Consider the following 10,527-nt stretch of genomic DNA (forward strand, 5'->3'; position numbering starts at 1 on the left):
AAACTACATAAATAAAATACCTTGAAAATAAAACAAATGCATTAAATGTGTGCTAACACTGCCTGCCTAGAAAGCTAGCTCCAAGGCTTTTGTTAAGAAGGAGTTTAGCAAGTGTTAGAGAAACGCTGAACCTACACTTCCACCTGTCTGAGACCTTCCTGAAACTGTCAGAGGATGAAAAGAAAAATGAACACAGAATCGCTTATGCGTAGCACGATCCCATGGTGGTTAGGGCCACCGTGTGAAGTGTGACTCCCATCATGCTACTTGCCACGGTGGTGTGAGGCCACACCTGGGGAAACGCCATCCGAGCTTATTGAACCTCATTGCAGCAATCTCGAGTAGATGTCACAATCCCCATTGCACAGGTAGAAAAACTGAGGCCCAGTAAGTAGAAGAATTTGTCCAGGATGATGCAGCCATGCCCGGACTTGAACTGGAGACCATGAAGTCTCTGTTTTTTTGGGCCTTGACATAACCTAGAAGGATGGGGATCCTTGTCCATGCTGGTCTCCCAGGGGGGCCTCCAGCAAAGTCCTCACTCCTCCCATACCCCCAGGTCTGCTCTTGGGAAAAGGGCAGGTTTGACAAAGCCAGAGCCAGAGGAGATGAAATCTGGAGCTGGGAGGAATCCCCAGACTCCCAGGCAACCTTACCGCAGCCACCAGATTGGTGAGTTCTTTTCAAACGTTGTTGGCGACAGGCTGGCGTTTGTGAGAGCCCCAGGCCCCTCCACTTGCTGTACAGGAGCACTGAGATCTGGGCCAGTTCGCCAGTCAAGATGAGGCCCTGATCTGTCTCCCTCCCCCAGCTGGACAGTGACACAAACCAGCCTCCCCAGGAACCTTCACATCAAAGGGGACTAACCAGGAAGGGGGTGGAGAAGAGGGAGATGGGGCCCCCTTGCTCCCTCTACTTCCTTCCAAGGAGGCTGGGCAAGGGGCAATTTCCGATGGATGCAGAGAGCAGCTCTCAGGAAGGAGGTGACATTCCAGCCCCTTCTCCCAGCACATGGCTCTCTCTAGGCAGTTCCCTCTGAGCTGCCGTCCTGAGCACATGTGTCACATGCTCCTAGCAGGACTGACAAGCTGTTCCCTGGACAGGCATGCCAGCCAGCAGTAAAGGGAGGCCGCGTGGTCAGGCCAGCCTTCCCTCCCTCACTGATTCGCTGATTCATTCAACAAACATCTGAGCACTTAACTCTGTGCCAGGCGCTGGGCACTGGGGACACGGTGGTCGACAAGAACAGCCTGCCTCTGAGGAGTTCTTAGTCTAGTAAAAGTGACAGGCATGGATCTAAGAACTCCACAGTTGCAGGTGCAACTCATGAGGGCAGAGAGGGAAAGGGGCTACAGGGTGCTAGAAGAGGTATGGGGAACACCTGACCTGCCTGGGAAGGCTTTTACTGAGGAAGTGATTCTTAAGGTGAAAGCAAAAGGGTGTGTTCATGTGGTGGAGAGGGATGGCAGAGTGTTCTGAGTTGGGGGAACTGCCATGTGCAAAGGTCCTGTGGCAGAAGAGAGCCTGCCCTGTATAAGAGCGTGGGAGGAGGCCCGAGTGGCCGGAATGCAGAGGGAGATGGGGACGCACGGTGCTCAGTGAGGCTGGCTATGCAGAGTCTTGACGGCCAGTTCAAGGGTTTGGTCTCCATCTTAAGAGTAATAGGGAGCTAGTCAAGGGTTTTAAACGGGGAAGGGGATAGGATCCAATTTGCATTTTGGAAAAATCCTTCTGGCTGCCCTTAGAGAATACATGGAGGGGTCTCAATGGAATTGTGGGGAGCAAGAGAGGAAGCGAAGGCAAGTCTTACAGGAGAGAGGTGGTCTGACTCAGGTAGTGAGAGGGGTGATGGCAAGGGACAGATATAAGAGATCCTCAGAAAGTCAAGTGTCCCTGACTCCTTGGCGACTGGCCACTAGGAGCCAGGAGAGTCAGGGATAAAAAAGAAGAAAAATAACGACCCCGACATTAACATTGTGGTGTCGATTCTTCCACACAAACGGAGAGAAAACCAAGCCGGCATTGTATGCTATATTCAAATCTGATTTTTTACTCACTCCCTTTTCTTTAACAAGCTTCATCTTGCTGACTGTCCAGCATCCCCCTGGAGAAATGTACTGTCATTTATTTCACCAGCCCCTGACCACCGGCTGTTTAGCTGTCTCTATTTTTGCTTTCGTAAACAATGCCACAATGAGCGCTGTGTGGCTAAATACTTGTACCCACGCTTCTATATTACACAGGCTTACAGCCTTCCTTAGGACCGGTTTCCAAAAGTGACCCGTCTTTGTTTTAGCTGCATTTTGCCAGTTTGCTCTGCAGGGATTTCTACCCTTTTACCGTCTAAGGATGCACATTGATGGAGGAAAATGTTCCAACACCTATAAGGTCAACGCCGTTGTACCTTTAATATCTGTTGCCTGGAGGAAAAAAAAACAACACATGGTGACTGAGGGCTATTATGAATTCTACAGATCGTTTAAATGAATTCATGTCTCATCTGTTCTGTGGCTTCCATGCTTCCACTTGACGAAAGTGGTACCAGTCTGGGGGGGAACATATGGATTTGAGAACCCCTTTGCTTTCCCCGTAGAAAAGACACCCTCCCTAGAATCCCCTCCAATAGAGATGCCTGGAGAAGTCATTCCCTGCTCAGAGCTCCCCTAGGGAGGAGATGGGAGCCACAGGGCTTCTGAGCTGGGGGATCCGGGGAAAGTGAGGAAGGGAAGATGTGGGATAAGGCCAGTCCTCTGGATGGGACGGGTGACGGCTAAAGGAAGGGGCTCTGCCCTGGGAAACCACACTCTGGCCATTTCCTAAAGCGGGTCTGTCCCTTCACAGCAAAACCAGCTACATAATTTACGGGGCCTGGAGCAAAATGAAAATGTGGGACTACTTGTAAAATTATTAGTAATTTCAAGACACTGACAACAGAGCATTAAACCAAACACAAGTTCCTTCAAAGTACGAGGCCCTGTGTGACTGCACAAGCCACACACCCAGGAAGATGGCCCTACTTGGCCAGTCTCTCCCTTCCAGAAAAGAGGTGTCAGGAGCATGGAGCAGCAGAGAGGGAGTGCCGGAGGCCGGCTCATGGGCAAGGCAGTTAAGAAAGGGCCAGGGGCCCAGCCAGCCCAGCCCAGCCTCGGCTCGGTGCTCTACAGCTGAGGACCCTCTGGGGCCTCACTGAGGCTGCCTGTCAGGCTGATGGAGTGGACGGCTGGGGTCGGGAGAGAAGCAGATCCGGCCAGAGGCCAGGCAGACAGGTGCTCACAGAACACCTCTACAGCCACAAGCCTTGCAGCAGAGCGTGGAGGCTGATTCAGAGCCATCCCAGAGGGAGGAGGAAGGAGGTGGTCAAAGTCACCCTCAGGGGAGAGGGGCGTGGATCTGAGGGCCAGGAGAAGAATGCTGAGATTAACAACCGTGTGAGTGCCAGCAGCCCTTCCTGGCTCTCTGTATGGCCCTCAGAGTCCCCACCTTGAACCTGGCGCCAGTGACACTCCACTGGACAGATGAGGAAACAGAGGCCCAGAGAAGTGAAGCAGTAGAAGCTGGAGGTCCCGACTTTTCACTCACCCTCTCTTCCCTGTCTGCTTCTAGCCCCACCCTGCAAGGGACAGATGGGGGAACAGAGGCCTGGAATGGTGGGGAACTGGCCACTAGTGGCACGGGGGTGGCGGAGGGAACCCAGGGCTCCCAACTCCCAGAGCAGGGCTTCCCCTCACAGCCATCGCCCCACCCTTGGGGCCCTCACCTCCTCTTCCTCCTCCCTTCACTGAGCCTGTCTATTGGGTCTGGGGGCAGGGGCAAGTGTGTGTGTGTGTGTGTGTGTGTGTGTGTGTGTGTGTGTGTGTGTGTGTGTGTGTTGTGTACGCGCGCGCGCATGCCCGGGACATGCAGGGGCTTCTCCTCTTCCCCAAATCCAGAGCCAAGGCCAACTCCATGGCCACATCACCTGTCCTGGTTGACCCCCAGATGGGTGTCCCTGGCGCCTTGGTGACTGTTTTTGAATCAGCTGTGCGGTGGCCCTTCCAATCTATCCGGGTTTGATCGTCCATAAAAAAATTAATGGTCCCTGCAAACAAAGAAGCACAACAACAGAGGAAGGCTTTTTAGACAATCAATTAAAAGCCTAGGAGAGGGATTATCTCATTGAAATATCAATTTTTAATAGCACTGCATCTTTGAGTTTCCTCTCAAAAAACTCTGCACAGTCTGTGTGTACGCGCACGCGCATGCCCGGGTGTGTGTGTGTGTGTGTGTGTGTGTGTACGCGCACGCGCACGCCTGTGTGTGTGTACGCACACGCCTATGCCCGGGTGTGTGTGTGTGTGTGTGTGTGTGTGTGTGTGTGTACGCGCATGTCCGGGTGTGTGTGTGTACGCGCATGCCCGGGTGTGTGTGTGTGTGTGTGTGTGTGTGTGTTGTGTACGCGCGCGCGCATGCCCGGGACATGCAGGGGCTTCTCCTCTTCCCCAAATCCAGAGCCAAGGCCAACTCCATGGCCACATCACCTGTCCTGGTTGACCCCCAGATGGGTGTCCCTGGCGCCTTGGTGACTGTTTTTGAATCAGCTGTGCGGTGGCCCTTCCAATCTATCCGGGTTTGATCGTCCATAAAAAAATTAATGGTCCCTGCAAACAAAGAAGCACAACAACAGAGGAAGGCTTTTTAGACAATCAATTAAAAGCCTAGGAGAGGGATTATCTCATTGAAATATCAATTTTTAATAGCACTGCATCTTTGAGTTTCCTCTCAAAAAACTCTGCACAGTCCATTTGCCTGCCCTGGTTTCTAACTTCATCTCTTTGCTGCCTTTGACTGACCTGAGCCTCTGGGACTGGCCTTGGGGAGCCCAGAGCAGAGCCCTGGGAGGGAGCATGGGCAGTCATTCATTCATGTGTTCACCCATTCATTCATTCATCGAAGTTCAGTGAGCTCCTGCTACGTGGCAGACATTGGTGTTGGGGGTACGAAAGTGACTAATAAGAACCAAATCCTAGGCCTTAGGGAACTCACAGGCTAACAAGTCAGCACCAGCCAGGTGAGTAAATCGGTAATTACAGAAGGAGAAACCATCTGGAAAAATCGATGTCAAGGGACTGAGAAGGAGGTTAATGGACCCAGGAGCGGGAATATCTATGTAGCTAGGGAAGCTAGGGGAGGATCCAAAGGCAGAAGGAAGAGCATGCCTGGAGGCCCAGAGGCAGAAAAGGACTTGGGGTTTTGGAGGAGTAGAAAGGAGGCCAGCGGGATGGAATGGTAAGCGATGGGGAGAGAGTGGTAGGTGAAGCTGTGCACAGAGGCACCATCCAGACCTGCAAGGGCCCTGGAGGCCAGAGAAGAGGCGTGAGTTACAGTTAAAGTACACCAGGAGCTGCTGGGGCAGTGGTTACCGGCATCCTTGCTAGAGAACGATGGCCCGGATTCACGGAGCTCCTGAGGGTCTCAGCTTTGGTTTTCTCACTTGTAAGGTGGGACGATACCTGTGATCACCACACTGGGCTGCCATGAGCATCCGGAGAAACAACAGAGGCAGACTGCCTGGCGTGGCTCCTCTTTTTTCTGACCCTACCCTTTCCCCCTTAGCTTGGCGGCTTCCTCAGTTTACCCTTTGGGGACTGGGCGATCAGATAAATTTTATCTGATAAGGGACTCCCACCAGACCAATTCCCAAGAGATTTTGTTACACACCTAACTCCAGTTTATCAGCCAATGGGGCAGGTTGGTCGGAAGGGGGTGGTGGTCCAAGAACAGACAAAGATGCCTTTGTTCTCCCAGCGTTACCGCCTAAACCCCATTCCATCCTGGAATTAAGATACCTGGGCGACTGGGGCAGGTGATCAGGTGGAGGTTTCTGAGATGGGATGGAGAGCAGGGACAGCTGAGTGTGGCAGGGCAGACAGTCAGAGGCGAGTAGAAAGGAGGCCAGCGGGATGGAATGGTAAGCGATGGGGAGAGAGTGGTAGGTGAAGCTGTGCACAGAGGCACCATCCAGACCTGCAAGGGCCCTGGAGGCCAGAGAAGAGGCGTGAGTTACAGTTAAAGTACACCAGGAGCTGCTGGGGCAGTGGTTACCGGCATCCTTGCTAGAGAACGATGGCCCGGATTCACGGAGCTCCTGAGGGTCTCAGCTTTGGTTTTCTCACTTGTAAGGTGGGACGATACCTGTGATCACCACACTGGGCTGCCATGAGCATCCGGAGAAACAACAGAGGCAGACTGCCTGGCGTGGCTCCTCTTTTTTCTGACCCTACCCTTTCCCCCTTAGCTTGGCGGCTTCCTCAGTTTACCCTTTGGGGACTGGGCGATCAGATAAATTTTATCTGATAAGGGACTCCCACCAGACCAATTCCCAAGAGATTTTGTTACACACCTAACTCCAGTTTATCAGCCAATGGGGCAGGTTGGTCGGAAGGGGGTGGTGGTCCAAGAACAGACAAAGATGCCTTTGTTCTCCCAGCGTTACCGCCTAAACCCCATTCCATCCTGGAATTAAGATACCTGGGCGACTGGGGCAGGTGATCAGGTGGAGGTTTCTGAGATGGGATGGAGAGCAGGGACAGCTGAGTGTGGCAGGGCAGACAGAGGCAGATCCTGGACAGAGAACCCCACCCCAGTGTGGACAAGGGCACGTTTCCTGCCTGGACAACTGGTCTTCCACACAGATATGATGGGTGTCCTTGGACAAAGGTGGACAAACAACAGTGGCGCTGGGAGCTGAAGCCCATGCCAGGGGCTTGACAAACGTCCTTTCTAATCCCCACAGTACCCCGTGTTACATACGTGGAAACTGAGGCTCAGGTAGGTGATGCTTAGTTAGGGGTGTAGGCGAATCCACATCTCTTTGACTGCTCTCTCCTGAGTTATTAGAATGGAGATCAAAGGAGTGAACGATTATGACCCTATTAAAATAAGCTGGAGATTCCTAACACATAGTTGCCGGGTGCCCTTGCATAAGCCACTTTGCTCTCTGTACCTCAGTTTAACTCATCTAGGTAATGAGCGTCCCAACTCGGACCTGCCTAAGTTAGAGCATCAAGTCAGGTGCTGGGTGAGAAAGAACCTTGAGTGATCTCAAGAGAAGAGGGCTTGGCGACAGCGGTTCACACCATCATTACCTTACTCTCCCCTCCCCCTCTCCTTTCCCTGAACAGTCACAGAGCATCTGCTTTGAACGAGGCTCAGACCTGGGCTGAGGGCTGTAGCCGAGAACACCTGGTCTTAGGAGTTGCCTGAATTCGAACCCTGGTTCTGTGATTTACTGGCTGGTTCCTTCCCTCTCTGGGCCTCGGTTTCCTCATCTTGCCATGGTCCACCTCCGGTGGCAGTGCATGTGCTTTGAATGATACTCCTCCTCCTTTCCTGGTGGTGGGGTTGGGGAGGGGATTCAGGTTCCCATAGGCGGGGCCCTTGCCTTCAGAGCTTGAGGTCCCGGTGCGAGCAGATGAGGAACGCCCCAGTCACTGTGGAGCTGCCATCCTGTCTGACCACGCCACTGGTACTCCAGCAGTGGGGCAGGCATGGAGAGGATGCTGGGGAAGCCAGTGGGGGCGGGAGAGAGGGGCCTGTCTGGACTTCCCTCTAGAGCAACAGGGACCTGAGACCAAGGCCGCTGGGGAACGTGCTTAAGGGCAAGTCTGAAACCCACCATGGGCCAGGATGTGGGGCGAGACTTTATCGGTCCAGCAGTGGGGAGCCATGGCTAGTTCTTGAGCAGGGGAGGGGGACCCAGGATGCTCCTCTCTGATGTGGGAGAAGCCTGGGAAATGCGAAAGCCTGAGGAAGGCTTTATGTTTACACCTTTTCAGGGCCCCTCCCAGAGCAGGAGAGGGGAGTCTGAGCACCATGGAGACCACCCCAGCGCAGCTGGGTCTGCGGGGCTGGAGGAGAACTGGGAGGCCTTCCAGGGAGCCCTTGATCCACTGGGAGGCACCCACCTAGGGCCTGGGAGGCAGCTGGCATCTTGCAACCCTGCAATTAGTAGGCAGAGGAGCTGGGTGGTGGTGGTGGTGGGGAGCGGACTGAGAGCTGCAGCTGGTTCCTGGGTGCTGCCTCTCTCCAGCCCACCACCCATGCCCCAGAGGGATGTCCAGGGTGGCTGGTGGGCCCCCAGGCAGTCAGGGAGCTAGGGTCTTGGGAGAGGATGCAGACCATAAGCAAAGCCAGAAAAATAATACTAACACTGAAGTTATACTATGTTTGGAGAATCCAGTTGCTACTGTCCCCATTTTATAGATAAGGAAATGAAAGCTCAGAGAGGGACAGGAGATTGCCAGAAGACACACAGCCAATCAGAAAGCAGCTGGATCTAGAAGCCTAGCTTGCCTGAAGGGCTGGGGTGTGGGGACTCACTCCTGGGCATAAATTTCCAGGCAGGGATCCCTAGGGGCTGGCTGGTAGGGGCAAAACAAACTTGGCTGGAGAGCAAGGGGAGGCCGAGCCTTCAGAGGACAGACTCCAGGGGCCCCAGCCTCATGCTGCAGGGGGAGGAGGGGCCGGGTGGGGCAGTGTCTGGCCCAGCAGGTTCTGCAGCTTGTCTGGGCACTCCAGGCCTGTGAGAAGAGGCCCTGGCACTGCTGCCCCTGGACTGCTGTGGCTTTCAGTGCCTGGGAGACTTCTCAGCTGACCAGCAGAAAGATACCTAGGACTGGTCCTGCAGGTATTGCAGTGAAGCTGGAGTCAGGGGTGGGGGGTGCTTCTGGCTTCAGCCTTCCACCGTCTCAGCCATCCAGCCATCCTTCTTCCCCTCCCTTAAAGATGTTCACTAGGCCTAGGGCGCTGTGCTGGCTGCTGGGAGGATTCTCTGCCCTCCAGGAGCATCTGGTCGGGTGGGAGAAGCAGCCAGGTACACAACCCACTAACACTCTAAGAATGAACCAAGTAGGCTGAGCTTTGAGGGGCTGGTGGGACTCTGACAGGGAAGGGGTAATTCTGGGTGGTAGGAAGGGAGTTCAACATGGCTGGAGCTGCAGGGTCTGTTGAGTGGCGTGGGGCTGCCGAGGGCAGGGGCTGCAAAATTCGGGGCCTTGCCTTGGAGGGCTGGGGGAAGGGGGGCGTAACCAGGAGTGTGGGCTCTGGCCTCAGATTGCCTGACTGAGAATGCCAGGGTCACCACTAACCAGCTGTGTGGCCTTGGGATAGTCACTTGCTCCCTGCGAGCCTCTGCATCCTTGGTGTCAAGAGAGATGACCACGGGAGTGCCTGCCTCACAGACTGTAAGGCACATGGCGTGGCTCAATACATGTTACCTGTTCTCGGCAGTCATCACTGTGGTGACAAGAAGCCTGCAGGAGTTCTGATCCCGAGAATGACATGTATACTCGGCCTGGCTATACTTCACACTGACTTTGGCCAGTGCCGCCCCTCTCAGCCACTCAATTTCCTCACCTGTTCAAAGAAAGACTGGACTAGGCCAGAGGAAGGGCACTCACATGCCTCGGGGGCCAGGCGGTAACAGAGACGAGGAGGGTGCAGGTAAGGCTGCAGGGAGCGGTGGGGACTGTGGCTCACCAGGTGGCTGTGCCCCCTTCCGGAGAGCACCTGCCTCTCAGCCCTGCAGCTGTAGCCACGCAGGAGTGTGAGCCCAGCATGGTCTGAGGTGCTGATTTCTCAAGAGGGGGAAACCCACATTTTTTATGAGAAAACCTCCCATTATTAACATTAGCAATGCATTAAATATAGCTTTTAAAGCATCACGGGAGCCAAAGCTGATGCTCCTGTTGGCAGATGTTGCTCTCATGACCACCGGGACGGAAGGGCTGTGAGCAGGGAGGCAGCGAGAGTTCCAGGCCCAGAGAATCTTCCAGCCCTGTGTCTGCGGCTGTGCTTCCCTCCCAAGGCTTCTGGTCTCCCTTGTACACTGGAGGCGGAAGGCCAGACCCTCTCCTCTCTGATGTTCTCAGGAGCAGCCCCGCCCGCAGACAGGGGCTATAATGGGGCCCCTGCTCCACACTATCTCGCTGGAGGTGCCAGGGAGTCTGGGAGAGACTGCTGTGCCGGACGCTCTGCTATGTGTCTGGGAATGGCAGGTCTGCCTGGGGGCCCAGGGGCGGCTCTCAGGGCTGCTGTCAGTGAGTGCCTGGCTCCTGGCTCCTGCGGGTCAAAGGGCAGCACTTTCAGCCTCTTCTAGGGCCCGCTTCCTGCTCGGGAGAGAAAACAGAAAGAACCCCCCCACCCCGCCCCCCGGCAGGAAATGGTCCTCTTCCCGCAGCGCCTTTTCCCTTTTCTGCTGGCCCTGGCTTGTGAGGAAAGGCCCACGGGGGGTGGGTGGCAGTGTGGATCCGGTGGCTGGGTCTTGCCCACTCTTTCCTCTCCACCTCAGAGCACAGGAGGGGACCTGGGCCTCTTTGCCATGACAGCAAACCCCACCTCTCCAGCATGGTTAGCTTAGGTTTGGCAACAGGGGACATGACATGTTCGGTGCCCGTATTTATTACCCCCTGCTAGGCTCATGGGCCTGCCTCTCCCCTCCTCTCAGCCCCCAGGGCTTGTGGCATCCACTGGGTCCCAGCACCATGGCCC

Source organism: Physeter macrocephalus, chromosome 17, assembly GCF_002837175.3.
Source record: "Physeter macrocephalus isolate SW-GA chromosome 17, ASM283717v5, whole genome shotgun sequence".
NCBI classification, from domain to species: domain Eukaryota; kingdom Metazoa; phylum Chordata; class Mammalia; order Artiodactyla; family Physeteridae; genus Physeter; species Physeter macrocephalus.